The sequence below is a fragment of the Cannabis sativa genome, chromosome X (genome assembly GCF_029168945.1).
Source record: "Cannabis sativa cultivar Pink pepper isolate KNU-18-1 chromosome X, ASM2916894v1, whole genome shotgun sequence".
NCBI classification, from domain to species: domain Eukaryota; kingdom Viridiplantae; phylum Streptophyta; class Magnoliopsida; order Rosales; family Cannabaceae; genus Cannabis; species Cannabis sativa.
In genome coordinates, this window is record NC_083610.1 from 82,277,155 (window position 1) to 82,296,770 (window position 19,616).

A 19,616-nucleotide genomic window follows, 5' to 3' on the forward strand; every position below is an offset into this window, starting at 1 on the left:
TGGTATTGTGTTTGTCAATGGGGACCACCTCCAGTCAGCTAGGTAGTCATACATCATTTTATTTAGTGTTACTTTAATGCACTTTTAAGTTCTCTACAATTATAAATTTAATACAGATATAAGATTTGTTGTAGACTTGTATAGTTGTATACTAGTAGGGCTCGTTTGGAACCCCGTATTAGGCCGTATTGTATTGTATTGTATTATATTGAATTAGATTATATATCATATTTTTATATAATACTATGTTAAACTTTAATTTATACTAAAATATTATATATTTAGGTGTCTATAAAAGTTAATACTACATATAGTTTTGTATAAAAATATTGCATAAAATACAATACAATACAATACGACCTAATACGGCGTTCCAAACGAGCACGTAGTTTTTTATTTTTTCCAGTTGATGAATTGCATACTAGTAGTTAAAAATTAAAGAAATATGTTGTTGATTAGCAAAATGAAAAGGAGGGCTTGTATTTTCATAATTAGGATTAAGGGCGGATAGGAATCCTATCCAATTGAAACAAACTAATTTAATTCAATTTAATTATATGTTAAAAGTTAGATTTTAATTAGATTGAATCAGTTATTAAATGTCAATCTCAAAATTTAAATAAAAATCAATTTAATCCAATTACATCTAATACATATAAAAAAATTATTTATATTTATTTATGTATAATAAAAAAATATTTTAATTATATTTTTACTAGCTCTTTTTTTTGTTGAATTTGTAAGACTTAATTATTTTGTGCATTTCTTTTCATGATATTTTGCTCTATTTTATTAGTTGGTAGTATTGTTGTTTTAATTATTTCAAACTTTTGATTGCATTAAACTTTATTAGTTGCGGAAGAATGAGAGAGAAGAAGCAGAAGTAGAGAGAATGAATGAGAAACCGAACTGTTTTCATTAATGGGAAAAGTACAAGAACAAAGCATTTATAGAGCTCAAGAATATAGTGAAAGAGTTAGTCACACTAACTGATATAACCGAATAACAAACTAACAAACCAGCTAACTAACTTCTGATACTTCCCCTCAAGATGGATGGTATATATCTACCAATCCAATCTTGTCTTTAATTACCTTAAACTGATTAAGAAATAAGGCTATGGTCATAATGTTAGCTAGCTGCTCTTTATTAGAAACATGTATGGTCTTGATCATTCCCTCTTGAACCTTTTCCCTTATCAGATGACAGTCAATTTCGATGTGTCTCATTCTTTCATGAAACACAGGATTGGCTGCAATGTGTTGGGCAGCTTTGTTGTCACAATACATCAATGTAGGTCCTTTGTGCTCTATTTTCAATTCTTTGAGCAATGTCAGTAGCCAAATCAGCTCACTTATGTTGAAGATCTCGACAATTTATGTTGCTTCTTACTTTTCCAAGAGATGATATAATCTCCAAGGAATATGCAGAACCCTGTTGTGGACCTTCTGGTGTCTACACAAGCAGCCCAGTCAGCATCCGTGAATGCTCTTCAGATGTTGCAGACAGTAGTATACCTTGTCCTGGGCTTGACTTTATGTACTATAGGTTTCTTTGAGCAGCAATGAGGTGCTTAGATCTTGGAACAGTTATGAATTGATTAAGTTTGTTGACTGAGTATGCTATATCAGGCCTTGTAATAACAAGATATTGTAGCTTGCCTATAATTTTTTTATAGAGTGTAGGATTCGCCAACTTGTCCTTCTCATCCTGTGACAGTTTTAGGTTAGGTTCCATTAGTGTGTTCACTAGTTTTCTCCCTAAAAAAACAAGTTCTTCTAGGAGTTGAAGGGCATATGGCCTTTGAGATACAAAAATACCGTTGCTAGACCCTGCTATTTCCAAGCTGAGGAAGTATTTCAGATCTCCCAAATCCTTAAGCTTGAACTTGTCATTCAATCTGAACTTTAAAGCTTTGAATTCAGTAATGTTATTGTTAGCAAGTATAACATCATCTACATAGGCAAGTAAGATGACGAAACAAGTAGATGAGTGTTTTATGAACATTGAATGATCAGTAGCTGAATGAGAAAATCCCTCCTCTAAAAGGGTTGTGGAGAAATTTGTAAACCATTATCTAAATGCTTGTTTTAAGCCATACGATGACTTTTAAAGCTTACAAACAATATTTGGTGGTAATTTGTTCTCCCTCAACTATACCTAGGAGGTAGAGTCATATAGACATCTTCATGAAGATCCCCATGAAAGAATGCATTGTTTACATCAAGTTAATGTAAAAACCAGCCATGAACAGTAGCTAAAGCAATAATGAGTTTAACAGAAACTAACTTGGTGACATGAGCAAATGTATCATGATAATTAATACCTTCAAGTTGGTTATACCGTTTAGCTACAAGTCTCGCTTTAAATCTTTCAATGGAACCATCAACATTGTATTTAATTTTGTAAACCCATTTACATCTAATACTATCTAAGTCTGATTCTTTTCAAAGGCATCAATCTCATTATCCATTGCATTATCCATGCTGGAATTTCTTTAGCTTGACCAAAGCAAACTGGTTCAGGATGACTGGAAATAGATAAAATAGTAGCTCGAAACTTGGGAGATAGCTTAGAGCATGTGCAGTGACTGACATTGTATCTTGTGAAGGAACAACAAGATTATTAGTAGATAGGCAGCAATGATAATCATTAAGGTAAGATATTTTGGTAACAGTTCGAGATGGTCTAGAATGTTGATGATCAACACTAGGATTTGAAGCTAATGTGGATTCAAAATGAAGAGATGGAATTGTAGATGACACAGGCCTAGAAACAGGAAATTTATTTTGAAAATCTGGTGGAATAGCTATAAAATTTACAAAAGGAAACAAGGTTTCATGAAAAACAACATCTCTTGAGCAGAAAACTCTATTGATATTTAAGTCAAGCAGCATATAAGCCTTCATGCCTATAAGATATCCTATAAAAAGACAAGGGGCATGTAACGCCCCTGCTTCAAGCCTTTATTGGGTCTTTACATCCATGAAATGATGGTTGTTATACACAAGTACGTTACTCTGGCTGCTTCATGGACTAATGACTAGCACTACAGATCAACACGAGTGTTTCTAGCGTGTTTTGTCCTCACTCCCACGCTTCCTGGAAAAGCTTCCCAAGAGGTCACCCATCTTGAAATTACTCAAGGTCAAGCACGCTTAACCGTGGAGTTCTTTTGTGATGGGCTACCAAAAAACAAGATGCACCTTGTTGATATAGGTAGTACCAATCAATCCATTTAAGCCATCTTCAACTATGTAGTCCCATATCTACACAATCTCAGAATCATCATACTTGACCTTCCCCAGGCAATGTGGGATTGCACAGCTTACCCGGTATTTCCCCTTACGGATCACAGGACTACTGACTGTCACAATCAACCCCCCTTACGGGGTCCGACGTCCTCGTCGACCATATTTCCAACTGGGTCAAGGCTCTGATACCACTTTGTAACGCTCCCACTTCAAGCCTCTATTGGATGCTTACATCCACGAAATGATGACTCGTATACATGAGTACGCCACTCTAGCTGCTTCATGGACTAATGCCTGGTCCTACAGATCAACACGAGTATTTCAAGCGTACTTTGTCCTCACTCACATGTTTCCTAGAAATGCTTCCCATGAGTCACCCATCTTGAAATTACTCTAGGTCAAGCACGCTTAACATGGAGTTCTTTTGTGATGGACTACCGAAAAACAAGATGCACCTTGTTGATATAGGTAGTACTAATCAATCAATTTAAGCTCTCTTTAACTATGTAGTCCCATACCTACACAGTCTCAGAATCATCATACTTGACCTTTCCCAGGCGATGTGAGATTGCTCTGCCTACCCGGTATTTCCCCTTACAAATCACAGGACTATTAACTGTCACAAGGCAACCCTAGGTGAGAACTTGGATCTGCCTTGTGATAATGTGCAAGCATAAGCCTGACATCCAAAGGCTTTAAGGTGTTCATAAGCTGGTGGTTTTGAATGAATTTTTCCAAAAGGTGTTTTGAACTTCAAATTGGGGATTCGTGTTCAATTAATGAGATAAGTGGCAGTAGCAATGCACTCATCCCAATAAACCAAAGGTATGTAAGATTGAAACAATAAGGCTCTAGCAACATTTAAGAGAAGTTAATATTTTCTTTCAACAACAGAGTTTTGTTAGGGTCTTTGGACACATGAATGATAGTGAACCACACCTAAAGAAACAAAAAGTTCTTTAAAATCTAATTCTTTAGCATTATCAGATCTTACCCCTTTGATTTTGGCACCAAATTGAGTATTGATCATGTTAAAAATATTAGGTAGAACTGTTTGTTTTGTACTTCAAATTTATTCTTGATAAAATGTGTCCAAGTGTATCTACTATGATCATCAATAATAGTTATAAAGTATTGGCATCCATATGTGGTTAAGGTATTAAAAGGACCCCATATATTTATATGAATAAGATCAAATGGTGCAGCTAATATATTATGTTTGGAAATGAACGGTAGCTTTTTCTGCTTAGCATAATGACACACTGGGCAATAAAAATCACTAAAAGAACTTGAATGAAAATGTAAAGCTTTATTAATGATTTTTGATACAAGAGGAATGTCCAAGCCTGTAATGCCAGACTGTGTCAAGTGTTATTTTCGAATCAGAAACAGCATAAAAAGCAAAAGGAATATTATTTTACACTAGAATTCAAATAGTACAATCTTACTATCCTTTCACCCACCCCAATCATTTATTTCTTCAAATTGTCCTATATTTCACAATGTTTAGAATGAAAATGGAAAGAGTAATTACCAAGGTTAGTCAAGGTAGATACAAAAAGTAAATTGCAATGAAACTTTGGTACATAAAGGACATTACATAATAAAAGATTTTGTGAAACATTGATTGTACCAATGCAAACAACTTTAGCAAAATTTCCATCAGGCAATTTGATAGAGGGTGTAGAGTGATCACAGTGTGTGTTTTTGAGTAAAGAAATGTCATTGCACACATGGTGTGTAGAACCAGTGTCAATGATCCATTTAGAATGGGGAATGAGATAACTCTTACCAGAAAAATGAGATACCATAAGAGGTTCAGTAGGTACACTAGTTGCTGGTTCAGAATTTCTTTAAGATAGCAATGCCATGAATCTTTGACACAACACATTAGTCAAGCTAGCAACCGAGTCTTGATCCCCCATAGTATTATCTCCATGATTTCCTTCATTGCCTTCTAAGCTAGTAGAAAAATTTGCTGCAGAAGGTTTTCCCGAGTTACTTGTGTTTCGATTGTCATTCTTATTAGGAAATTTACCATGTAATTTGTGTCCAGGAGGATACCCATGAATCCTAAAGCACTTTGCCATGGTGTGGCCAGTAATTCCACAGTGAGTACAGACCATTTTAGGACGATGAGGCTCGACATTTCTAGCAAATTATCCTAAATTCGAACCTGCTCCAGATTCAGATCCAGATCCACTTTTATCACTTTTAGCTGGAACTATCGAAAGGCACCTTTAACTCTGTTCTTGAATGACAGAGGCATAGTCTTTATTGATGTTATGCAAAGGATCTTGCATTAAGATCTGAGATTGAGTGCCACTGTAGGATTCATTTAAGCCAACTAAGAATTCAAGGACTTTGTCTTCTTCTTGATATCCCTGAATTGTCTTTATAGCTCCACAGGTATATATAGGTTGTGGTCAATACTCTTGGATAAGATCCCAAAGAGATTTGAGTCTACTGAAGTAGCTGGTAACACTTTTAGAACCTTATGCAAGAGACTGTTTTGTAGAATAGCTTCAAAGACTTGAGGAGCATTCTTTTAATTGAATCGTTCCTCAAGATTCAACCAGATCTATGTGGCATCATCCATGTACATGACACTTTCAACTATTTCGTTGGAGATTGCATGAAGGATCCATGAAATAACAGTGCTATTGCAACGATTCCAAAGCTCGAAATCTTCATCATCTTCATCACGAGGAGAAAGTTTTCTATTGACAAACTTAAGTTTGTTTCTTGCAACAAGTGCGACTGTCATAGCTCGATGCTATGAGCTATAATTTTCACAACCCGTAAGGATCTTTGGAACTAGGCTAGCTCCAGGATGATCACTATTAAAAAGGTAATAAGGATTTCGAGCTTCATCTGAATATGACCTGACATTGGCATCCAAAACAGAGTATCGATTGGAGTTTTCAGATGAGCTTCGAGTCTGAGTTCCTTTACGAGCCATGGAAGTAAGGAATGTAATGGATTTTACTCAGAGACCTGCTCTGATACCATATTAGTTGCGGGAGAGAGAGAGAGAGAGAGAGAGAGAGAGAGAGAGAGAGAGAGAGAGAGAGAGAGAGAGAGGAGATGCAGAGAGAATGAATGAGAAACTGAACTGTTTTTATTAATGGGAAAAATACTAGAATAGAGTATTTATAGAGCTCGAGAATACAGTTAAAGAATTAGTTACACTAACTAATATAAGCGAATAACATACTAACAAACTAGCTAACTAACTTCTAATAAACTTGTATGGATGATATATTTATTTGGTATTAAACTTAAATGAAAGTTTATGTAGTTTCTATGTACTTTTTTTATGTTTTTAAGTTAATATTAAAAATTAGATGTTTAATTGGATCCAATTAAAAAATCGAACCAATCTAATTCGTAATTGGATTAGATTAGATTGTATTGAATTTTGAGGTTTAATTAAATTGGATCGGATGATTATTTTTTAAATTCAATTACTAATTAAATTTGATCAAATTAAAAGAAAAATATTGAATTTAATTGGATATCTAGCCCTAATTAAGATTCATGCAAAACTAAAAGAAAAATGAAATTATCATGATTTTATAAGATATAAAAAGTTTTGTATTTTTTTTAAACTTATTAATATTATATTATAGTTTTCTTGACCCACAATTTGCATAAAGAGAAATTAATTTATTGGTTCTGGTAACGAAAGTGAAACTTTGACTGTTCAAATTAAGTATTTTCAACGTGCTTTGATTATACTTGAATTCGAAATCCCTTTGTTAGTATTTATTATACGAATTAAATTACTAATAGGCTATAGCTAGAATGTCATTGTTGCTTAATATGAATATAATATAATATTAGACTTGTCATAATTCTGTTTTAGAATAATGGATCGTATTTTTGTTTTCATATATACTTATTCGCATTCTTTTTCTCAATCAAAACAAATACTTATAAATATAATTAAACATGCGCATCAAGCTACAAATACAAATTAAAAGGGAAAACAAAAAATCGAGTTTCTGTACTTGTAATACATATACATATATATATATATATACTAGATTCCGTCTGTTTTATTAAAAAAAAAGTTCCGTTAAAAACTATCGTTAAACCAAGAATTGCCGTTAAATAAGTACTTTTAATATATAAAAATATATATATATATATATATATTCTCGTATAAAATATTGAAAATATTATCTTATGTTACATAAATTTCAATTACATTGATCACGTGTGTTGTTTTGTATTTCATAAAAAAAAATAAATAAATAAAGGGCGGTACTTTATAATTCATCTTGTCCAGCTTTTTTTTTATTGTATACATGAACCCAAATAATAGGGACATTTTTTTTCTCCCCAGAATTCCAATGTTTTTCCTTATCATATTATTATTTATGTTATTTAGAATTTTTGTCTCCCAAATTATCACATATATTTATATATAATTTTATTTTTTGAATTTTTTTACCCGGTTAAAAATAGTCTCTAAACTATTCATAATATTATAAATGGGTCTTTCTGTCACGTTTTACTACACGTGGTAAATAAAATGATAATATAATTACTTAGGCAGTTGCTACGTCAGTATCATATCAATACTACACGTGTAACTAATTCGAAAAAATAATTTTAAATGTTTTCAATTTAGTTTTACATATAATTTTCTTAATCATTAAGTTTTAATTTAATTAATTTTTAAAAATATATATTATGTTTTTTAATATAAAGTTATATCTATTACACTGATGTGGTAATTGATTAAGCAATCATATCATCATTTTATTTATCATGTGTGACAAAACTTGATAGAATGACTAATTTATACTATTGTACGTAAATAATTCAAAAAGCATTGTAACGACCTGAAAAGTTCAAGAGTATAATAATACGTATGTCATAGAGGCAAAAAATTTCAATAGCCAATAAATATAACTCGATCTCTAATATTGAAAAGATTGAAAAAAATAAGGAAGAAAACTCGTTTTACTTGTACAATTTTCGTATAAAATATTTATTATAATTATTTAACCCTTATTTTTTTTTAATAAGCTGCTGGTTCAAAATCTCTCTCATGGTGTTGAACTATCACCGTCTATGAAAACTATTTTGTAGCAACCGATCTATAGGCCTCCAAAATATAAACCATAAGTTATTTTTTAATTAAAGACTCATATTGATTTGATCATCATGTATGTGTGTATATATACTTTATGACCAAGTTTTTTTTTTTTTTTGATTCAAACTTTATGACCAAGTTTGGTTTATATATATGTTTTACAATATACTAAAATGTTAGGTGATCACACGTAAAAGTTATGAGTACGTCATTTATATCTATTCTATATAAAGTGTGTCTATATAACCGAATTCTTAGTTTATGAAAAATTTATGGGTGAATTTTTAAATAAAATAATTTATTATTAAAAATAAAATAATTTATGAGAAATTCATGGGTCACTTTTTATTTATATATTTTTTTTTAGTATTTATAATTAAGAAGCCATAAAATTTATAATTTCGTCTTCTATTAAATAAAAATAAAAGCAACTTAAAGCATTATTATAATTATGTTGCTTTGTACATGCTGCGACAAAAAGGAATGTCAATCTTATTAATTTTTCCATGTTCTAGCTATTAATGCAAACCAGAAAAAGAAAAATATTTACTAAAACCCACCAAAACTTATCATAATTAAACCTGAGGCATTAGATGCAAAATAAATAAATAAATAAATAAATCAGAGAGTACATTACAACACTGTTTTTGATCACGTGCTCATAAATTAGAAGCACAATTTAAATATATTAGCGAAATAGTGACTAACATCCAAATTTCAGAGTTGATAAAAAATCTGCAACTGAATTACATGTCATGTGATTACATGTCATAAAAATAACTGATACTGTCCAAAGTTTTTATTACATGTCATGTGACGCATGTCATAAAAAAATAGATTTATACAATCGCAATGAAAAAATTATATGTGACAAGCCAACATGCGGCCAGGAAGGATTTCCTACACCACAGTATATTACAAAAAACATATGATGTTATTGAAATTAAATTAAAATAAATAAAAAAAATACTAACAATCTTATTATGCATTTTACAGTGCTATAGCATATGTTGAACTTGATGACAATTCAAAGAGCCTATCTGCAGTCATGTTCGCAGATATTGTGGAAAAAATATTTTCGTGTACTGCTGCCCAACTAATGAAATATACTGCAAAGGTGTAATTTTAAAAAATAAAATAGTTTTACATGCCTTTCATAACTTGATTTTTTTAATTAAATAAGTTATGCACACCATGTCTAATCATTTTAAATGAAAATACATCACGGTTTACAGGAACACTGCCGCTTTGTCGACACTACCATATTCAATTTATCAACGAAAAAATGGACAATCCAAATATATGCGGACCCGGCTAGAATGAAAAGTGCAAAATACAAAAATTACACTATTGTCTCTATTGAAGCAAATGAAAATTGAAATCCACCAATGACTATCATTAGTTTACTTATCTACAATTTTTAGACAAATGCTATCTTCAATTATCAATAATTTAGAGACTGATTTTTAATTCTCTTTTTATCTTACACCCATTTAAGTAATGTTTCTTTAAGTATTGGAACATCAATTTTTAATTTATTTTTGGATTAACTTAAGAACATATTTAAATCATCAAACTTTCTTAAACATTAATATATTGCATTCGGTATTCACTTTTAATTGACAACATTATAAACTATAATATTTAGATATACATAATAATAATCTCCCCTAATAACTAATAATATATTTTCTTTAATTTTTAATTGTATCACTTTCAACTAACATAGAAAAAAAACTAACATAAAATTTAGTATACGTGCTTTGCACGTAACTTTTTGCTAGTATATATATATACATATATAAGAACGTTCCTAATTTATAATAAATGAATATTCTGGTATTTTAGAATTAATATAAAATTAAATTCGTCATACTTTGCTTGCAACTCCATCGCAAGTACCTTAGTTTCAAAGCTCAAGAATAATAAAGAGCTAGAAATGCATGATCAGCTGGTGAGTAAGTACTAGAATTCAAAAGGAAAATGCTGTGGGCATTACATGTATATCGTCATTGAGTTTTCAAAATTTTTAGATAAAAAGAAAAGAAAGAGAGTTGTCAATATTTTTAGATCAAAAAGAAAAAGAGTTTTCAATACTCACTCACTATACAGTAAGTAGTACTATATCAGTTCGTTTAGTATATGTATTAATGTATTAGTTTTATTTAGTACAATATTATTTTTAATATTGATTTGTACTAATAGATTAGGTAAAATTACAAATTGTTTAAGGGTAATTTGCGATCAAACTCTTTGGACTTTTAAATTTAGTATGATTTAATCCCATACTGAAAAAATTATGACTAAAGTTCCCTACCTCGTATTGGTTAATAATCTTTTGGTTAGTTTTAATCATACCACTTGGTTGTAAATACAAGTGTACACGTGGTAAAATTTTATTGGGTCACTTAGTATTAATAATTAAAAAAATAAAAAATATATTTAAAACCACCCCCTACAACCCACCAAGAAGAAGCAGAAAGCAAAAAACAGGAAAGAAAGAAAAAAGAAAAGAAAGAAAGAAAAAAAGAAAAAAGAGAATTTTTTTCTTTTCCAATTTTTAAATATTTTAATTTATTTTTTTAATTTTTAATATTAGGTGGCCCAATATACTTGTGTACACTTTGGCAGGTCTATTTGGCACTTAATAGCCAAAAACTAACCCAAGGAGTGCTGGCCAAAACGATTGTGGATGTTTGGGACTTGAGCCATAATTTTTCTAGTATGGAGGTTAGATCGTACCAAACTTAAAAGTCTAGGGATTTCGGTCGTAAATTACCCATTATTTAAAATAAACTTGACCCCAACTCCAACCATGGCCTGGACTCAGACCCAGACCCAGACCCCGCATCCAGAATATGCCTGCACCTGGACCCTAGACTCACTACAAGAAAAGCTACTTTTGCCGGCGCAGTTGACCAATTGCGCCGGCAAAAGTTGTCGGCATTAATGAGATGCTGAATTTGGGATTGGATTCAGCTATACCTTTTACCGGCGCAATGAAATGCGCCGGTAAAAGATGAATGCTTTGAGCCGCCAAATGGCGCAAACACATGTCCAATTCTGTAAGGCTTTTACCGGCGCACAATGGCGCCGGTAAAAGTTTCCCAAATTTTGGTGGGAATGTTAACCGCCCTCGTGAAAATTTGGGGGGAAATAAAACTCGTGGTAGGTGGGGTTACTTTTACGGCGCATTCTTTGCGCCGTAAAAGTGTTAAGCCAAACGGTGCGTTTGGTTTTTAGGGTTATATGACCACTTTTACGGCGCGATTCAATGCGCCGGTAAAAATGTTCATATATCCCCTTCGACGACGAGAGGCCATTTACGCATTTTTTTCGAAGAAAATTTTTTTTTCTCTCAAAAAATTTCCCCTTCATCTCCTTCATCCCTCTCTTTCAATCTCACTCATTCTCACTCAATCTCACTTCTCTATCAATCTCACTCAAAATCCCACTCATTTCTCTAAAAAAATTTGTTTTTTTTTTGGAAAAAAATCCCCCATGGCGTGACCACTCACCACCGTCAATCGGAGCACCACCACCGGCATGATAGCCTCCACCGCACACCCGAAGCCCCACCTCCTGGTATTTTTTAATTTTTTAATTTTAATTTTTTTTTTTGAAAAAGTTTATGTAAATGTGTATGTGTATGTGTAAATGTGTTTATTAGTGTATATATGTGTATATATATGTATTTACGTATGTGTATGTATGTATGTGTATGTGTATGTGGATGTGGATGTATATATGTGTATGTATGTATGTGTCTATGGGTGTATGTATATATATGTATATGTGTATGTGGGTGTATATATGTATATATGTATATATGTATATGTGTATGTATGTGGGTGTATGTATATATATATGTATATGTGTATATATATTTATGTGAGTATATGTAAATATGTGAGAGTATATAGGTGTTTATGTGTGTATATGTATATGTGTATGTGTTTATGTGTGTGTGTGTATGTATGTGTATGTGTATATATATTTAAGTTTAAGTATAAGTGTATGTATATATATTTATGTGTGTATATGTATGTTGATATTTTAATTATTGAGTTTTATTTTTATGAAATTAGGTCCCGTTGGCCGAGCCAACCGCCTCTGCTTGTTGTTGTCATTTTTGGACTGCTTCAGGTTTGTTTTTTTTTCTTTATATTAGTAATTAATTTAATAGTTTTGTTATAAGTTAGTATGCCTATACATGTTAGTGAAGTAGGTTACGTGATAAAATACGATCGATCGGTGGTGTGATTTATTGTTTTTCATATGTTGTTATCGAAAGTTTGTTTGTGCTATATTGATAGGTTTTGAAAATTTTGGGTTTACGCTTTTAGTAGTTATCTTGCCCAAATTTTGGTAGATAGTTATGTAATGTAATTTTTAATTTAAATAAATTAAATAAAAATTTGTAAAATAATGTATATCATAAAATGTCAAAAGTATTCCAAAAAATGTATTTGAAATTTTTAAACTTTATAATATTCAATTTAAATAAATAAAATAGAAAAATATAAATTAGTATATATTAAAAAATATAATAAGTAATCAAAATATTTGTTTTAGTAATCTTTAATTTAAATTAATATATATTATAAAATATAATAGGTAATCAAAATTTATTTTTTATTTTAAAAAATTTGTAATCTTTAATTTAAATAAATAATATTAAAAAATTAGTAGGTAAAATGTAAAATTAATTAATTGTTTAAAAAAAAATTAAGAATAACTAGCTAAAGTAATTGTTGATAAAATAAAATAAATAAAGTAAAACATAAAATTGAAATTGGAACATGTAATTTAAAAATTTAGTGAAGTAATTTTATTTAAAAAAAAATATTTTCAATTTAAATAATAAATAATTAGAAAAATATTTAATTAAAAAATGTAATGTATAAGTTAAAATGTAATAAAGTGGTATTAAATGTTTTTAAAAAGTTAGTAATTTTAATGTAAATAATAAATGATAAAAAAATATTAATAAAAATAAAAAATAATGTAATATATAATTTACTATATATTAAAATTTTTAAAAAGTTAGTAACTTTAATTTAAATAATAAATGACAGTGAAAAAAAAAATAAATTAAAAAATGTAATATATAAATTAGTATGATGTTGACTATGTTCGCCATGATGTCGACCCAACTGAAGTTGCAAACATCCATCGTGTGAATTCACAGCCTCAACAATTAGATGATTTCATTGTCGATGATGACAACGAGGGTCTAAATACCGAAGAAGACAACTCCTTAGAATTAGAGAGTGACAGTGATGATAATGCTGTATATGTAACTGATGATGAGGATGATGAATTGTAATTGACATAGTGTTTTAAATAAAATAAAAAATTACAACCCTTCTTCTTTAATATGTTTGCAATATGTTAGTTTATTTTAAATAAACAATATGTGTTGTATATGTAGTATGTACACACCGGGTGCCGACGGTTCGAAAAAGAAAGGCGTCGAGAGGTAAATACAAAGGGCAAGAATGTTGAGGAGGAGCTCTCCAAAACACAATACGCAAGTTACCGATTGAGGTGCACGCAGGCGCACCCCGTGGCGAGAACGGAAAAAAATTCAACAATATGGCCAAATGGATGACTCGGATGTCTATCCCCATTAATAAATTCAAATGGGAAGATGTCAGTAGAGCTGACATCAACGCACTGTGGGATAGACTTGAGGTATGCCTTACTAATTTTTTTAATTTCTAAATTACTATACTCTTATTAAATTGTAATTAATGTATTAATGTGTAACTTTTTCCAGACCAAGTTTATCCTCCCACGAGATAACCCTACATTCGTAGACTACGGTGAGTACGAGATGTCAAAGGGTTTACGTAATTTGAGAGCGGCAGCAAGAAGAAGTGGATACAAAACATTGAGGAGCTTGGACGGGGAGAGGGCGAGCATGTCACCTCTGAGGGAGTAACTCGAAGGTGTGTTAGTGAGCATCGCTTATTGGAGCACGAAGACAAACAAAAGGTACATTTTTTAAAATTTTAAATTTTGGTAATGTTTAATTTATATAGTCAATAATAAATAATTAATTGTTATAAAAATTATTAATTTCGGGCGAGAAACGTGAAAAATAAAGAAAGTCGGGGTAAGATGAAATTTTTAGGAGGGTGAGGGCTCCAAGCCCATTGTTTCACATGTTGTCGAAGGGGTAAGTTTATATTTAACTATCATTCATTTAACTTTCTCTATTAAAATAACGATACTAATATATTTTCTCTTGAAAATAGGCTAACCGACACGGAGAGCGCCATTGCGGTGGAAACTTTTCAAAAGTTTCACCATAAAGGCAACGATTGGCGCAACGAGTTCGCGCAACGAAGCTTACGTAAGTTTACGTTTTAATTCAATTTTCATTTATTTCTTTCAATTTATTTTTGTGTTAAAATTAACCATTTAACTTACTTGTTTAATTGTTTTAGGAGCAAATGGTTGAAATAGCGGCAACTCAACCGGCGCCCACTTTGCGAGATGAGCCGAAGAGCCTGCGTCGATCCTACACGGTACCCCGAGACTTACTTGTTATGACGCAAGTACTCGGGGAACGATCTCGGCATCTTAGAGGCTTTGGTCATCTCCACAGGAGGCCCGAAGGGAGTTGGGGCCAAGAGCACACCGCACGCATCCTTCGGCCCAACCAAGCTGTTACAATGGAACGGTATGAGGCTTTACGAGAAAAAGTGGAGGAAGCGGAAGCAGACAACTCAACATACGAGGCGGCGGTATGAGACAAACAACTACTACCTCGGACGATTCCAAGATCGGTTTGAGTATCTTTCTCGGCTTGTCTTAGGGTTTCAACTTGCCTCCATGGATCTTCCACCATTGCCCACTCACAGTGTTGGATCATCGAGCTGCTGCAGTGTGGATCGTCATCGCGGCCTCCGAGACTCGGAGAAACAACGATGACGACATTACCGCCTATAGGCGTACTTTTTTATTATCCGGTTCGAAGATTTAACATTTTGTTTATATCTTGATTTTAGTAGTAATTAATGTTGGTTTATCTTGTAATGTAAATTATGTTGGTTTATTTTGTTAATATAATCTTATAATTATTTAAAAAAATATAATTAATTATATTTAATTAATTAATATTAAAATTAATTAAATATAATTAATTAAATTTTTTAAAAATAAAATTTAATACTTTTGCGGCGCAATAGTGCGCGGTAAAAATGACAAAAACAATTGGCGCCAACGACGGGTTGGCGCCAATAGTTTCCGGCGCCTTACATGCGCGCGCGTGAAAATTGGCGCCAATGCGGGTGCTGGCATATCCTTTCGGCGCACTATTGCGCCGTAGGCAAAACCTAATCATAGCGAGGTTCAAGGCGGATAAGGGTATTTTTTAACACGAGGCGCTTATTTATTGCGGCGTTATTCCTCGCCGGTAAAGGACGTTTTACGGCGCGGTTAATGTCTGCGCGGGCGGTAAAAGTCCGCTGCAGAGCCAAGCTTCCCGGATAAGCTTTGCGGCGCACTGCTGGCCGGCAAAGCTGCCGGCCGATCGGTGTACTTTTGCCGGCGCAACAATGCGCCGGTAAAAGCTGGATTTCTTGTAGTGACTCGAACCCAAACCTGAACCTCAAACCCGAACCAAGACCTGGACCCCAGACTCGAACCCAGACCCAAACTCGGACCTCGGACCCAGACCCCGACTTGAACCCTGGACTGAGACTTAGACCCAGATTCCAACCGCAGACCTCGGGTTCAGGTTCGAGTTCTGGGTTTGGGACCTGAGTTAGGTTCATGGTCCAGGGCCTGGTCTGGGTTCGAGTCCGAGTCTATGTCCAGTGTTCTAGGCTGGGTCTGGGGTTTGGGTCGGGGTCCAGGGTTGGGGTCGGGGTCTATGGTCCTTGTTTAGCTCTAGGTTTTGGTTCGAGTTTGGGTCAGGGTCAAGGTCCGAGTTGGGCTCTTGGTCTAGGGTTCGTGTCAAGGTCTGGGTCTGGGGTTTAGGTCTAGGTCTAAGGTCCGAGTAGGGGTCAGGGCTTGGGGTCGTGGTCTGGGGTCCAGGTTTAGGTCTGGGTTCGAGTCCATTGTCAGGGTATGGGTCCAGGGCTGGGGTTGAGGTCGGGGTGGACCCTTATAATGCCCTAACTCCTAGGGACGCCACGTGTGTGCTTTTGAAACATAATTTTATTGAAAATATTTTACCAAGATCTAGATTTACTAACATATATGTTGGATTATAATTCTATAATCTAACATCCTAAATATTAATTTCCTAAAACAATGAATTAAACACGTAAAAATTGTTGTATACCTTACATTGATGGCATCAGAATAATATGACTCTCTCCGTTCAAATATCTAACCCTTGATCCTTTCTGTTGCAGAGTATGATCAAGATCTGAACCTGGATTCTCTTTCAGTTGACAATTGGACTACATAGTCTTCCTCACTATGCTGAGTATTGCTTTGAAATGTGTGGACAAGTTCTCAACACTAAGGAGCACGAATTTTGATAAAGAAATCCAAGAGAAAATAGCCTTTGAATTTTCAAAAAGTTAAAGAGAAGAAGAAGTGAGATTTTTAGGGTTTCCTAACTTAAAAAATTATTATCTGACAAAGGTCTTTTCTCTTTCTATCTATAGGCTTTACTTAAGGTTATGTTTAAATGCGATGGGCTTAAAATAAAGACTTGGATTGAATCAACTCTTAGGGCCGAATTGCATATGGGCTTTAGAGTTAGATTTATGACACTTTATTTTATTTAAATAAAACAATGTGTCTTTTCCTATTTTACTACTTACCTCTTCTAATTATGTAAATACCAATTTTATTTTAATAATTATAAATAATTAACAAATAAAATACAATTTAAATATATTTATTAATTAAACTCACAAAGTATCTTAGTTAACAAATAAACTCATATTTCTCTTTACTTCTCAAATATGCCATTCCTTAGTAAAATTTATTAATAAGACATAGTCATTATTTAGATTCGCTCCAGTGGTCAATCGAATACACTTTGCTCTCCACAAAATCCTGAGCGCGCGATCAGAGTGAATAGAGTAGGAGATCTCAAAATTCTTTGATGGCACCATCAGAGAATACCAAAAAAGAGCTTCGCCAGTGCCTGTGAGAGTGACAGAGAATGAAGAAGGAAATGGAGAATATACAGCCGCAGAGAGAGGGAGAGAGAGAGAGAGAGAGAGAGAGAGAGAGAGAGAGAGAGGGAGAGAGAGAGAGATAAGAACTAGGATTTACGGTATTTTTCTTTTAACTGTTACTGTAAATATAAATTTTATTTTAATACATTTAGTCACAAAAAAATTAAGTAATGGTTGTGACTAATCGAGCCTTCAAAATAAATAGTTGTGGCTAAATGAAAGTTATTAGTGATAACTTAAGATATTAGTAACTAAATAATAATTAGTTACAGATTTTAGTCATGAAATTTTATAGTTGTGGCTAAATATATTTTTAGTCACAATATTTAATTGTGACCTTTTACAAATTATAAAATTGAAAAATTATTACAAATAATTTATTGTGACTAAGTTGTGACAAAAACACATATTTAGTCACAAATTATTTTTATTATGACTAAAAGGTTGGGACTAAAACTCTAATTTTTTTGTAGTGATAGCTGTTAAAATTATTGCTGTTTTTCAATTAGGTTGGGTCGATCCTCTCATCAATAACATATAAATAAGTGAAAACAAATTACAACACATTATATATTCACACTATAATAATTTTTACTTTTAGTTACAACAAAATTTATAACTAAAATTAAAAATATTGTGACTAATTATAAATCACTATTGCTACGTTGTGATTACAATATCTGTGACAAAAAATATTAAATTGTAACTATAAAATTAAATTAGTGATAAATTGTATTTAAATACTAAAATTAAATTAACAAAGAATAGAATTGACAGTTCGATGGAGTAGTGACCGACAAACCGGAACGTGTGTGGGACAGAAAGGGTAATGAAAGTGATCATAATGAGTTATGAGTTGCAATGCACATGTACTCCAACCCCATTTTAAATTTTGTCGACTACTATATACATATATATGTACACCAAACTGTATATATAAAACATACCACATATTTATATATATTTATAAGTCAATTCAATGCTCATATATATCATTTTTTTTATGATCCAAGATCAAGTATATCATAATTTGTAAAGAGAGATTTATAATATAATATATTAATGTAACAGCAGTATTGAACTTATTGAACTTATTAAATTGCATGTGTTATGCATTTATTTTATCTATATTAATTAATGTTTCTAAATAAGGCTACATTGTTTTTAGGAGAATAATGGTTATAAATATAATTTTTCTTTTCTGGTGTAAATAATATATTTATCTATTCATTATAAATTTTTCAAATCATAAATCAAAAGAAGTGCAATTGTTGTTTATTTTTTTTAATGAATAAGATGAATTTAATTACTCCATTAACTTCATTTGGAACCTATACAGCATCTTTTATATATATAAAAAAATAAAAATAAAACCTGTAGTGAATCTACAACAAACTCATCAATCTACAATAATGAATTGAACCATTATTTTCCTGCAACTTTTTTTTTTGGTTACACACTCAAAATTCTACTCTTACTAATCCCCTTAACTTGCTACATCAAAACATTTGAGTTAACTATGGAATTATTTCACAACAATTCATTTCTGGCACGCTACACATTATAGACCAAGGTTGTAATGACAGCCGAAAATACCATCTTCCTGAATTTGGAGAGCTTTAATCTCCCTACCCACTTTAATAAGACTGGCAGCGAATGAGGAGTGATTCTCCATTGCAGCCAATCTTTATCCTATTGCAAATATTCTTGGGCAAAAGAACATTCAAAGAATAAATGTAACATTGTTTCATTATCTCTTTTGCAAAAGAGATAGTAGGCATTAGGTACTATATTGTGTCTATGTAATCTTTTCCTCGTATTCAATTTATCTTGGACAGCTATCCAAAGTGCAATTGTTGCAAGCTAACATTTGACAAAATTGCCCTAATTTTATTTTTTTTTTATAAACAATGCCCTAAAAAAATTTAAAATTTTAAGTACATATGTAATACCCCGGAATTAAGAAATGGATTAGCAAAAACCCTAACTAGATAATTATGTATAATTGAGGAATTATATTATTATATAGTTCAATATATGTGAAATTATATGAATTTTATTATGTTAAGACCCCGTTGGTGAGCCAGGGGCATTTTGGTAATT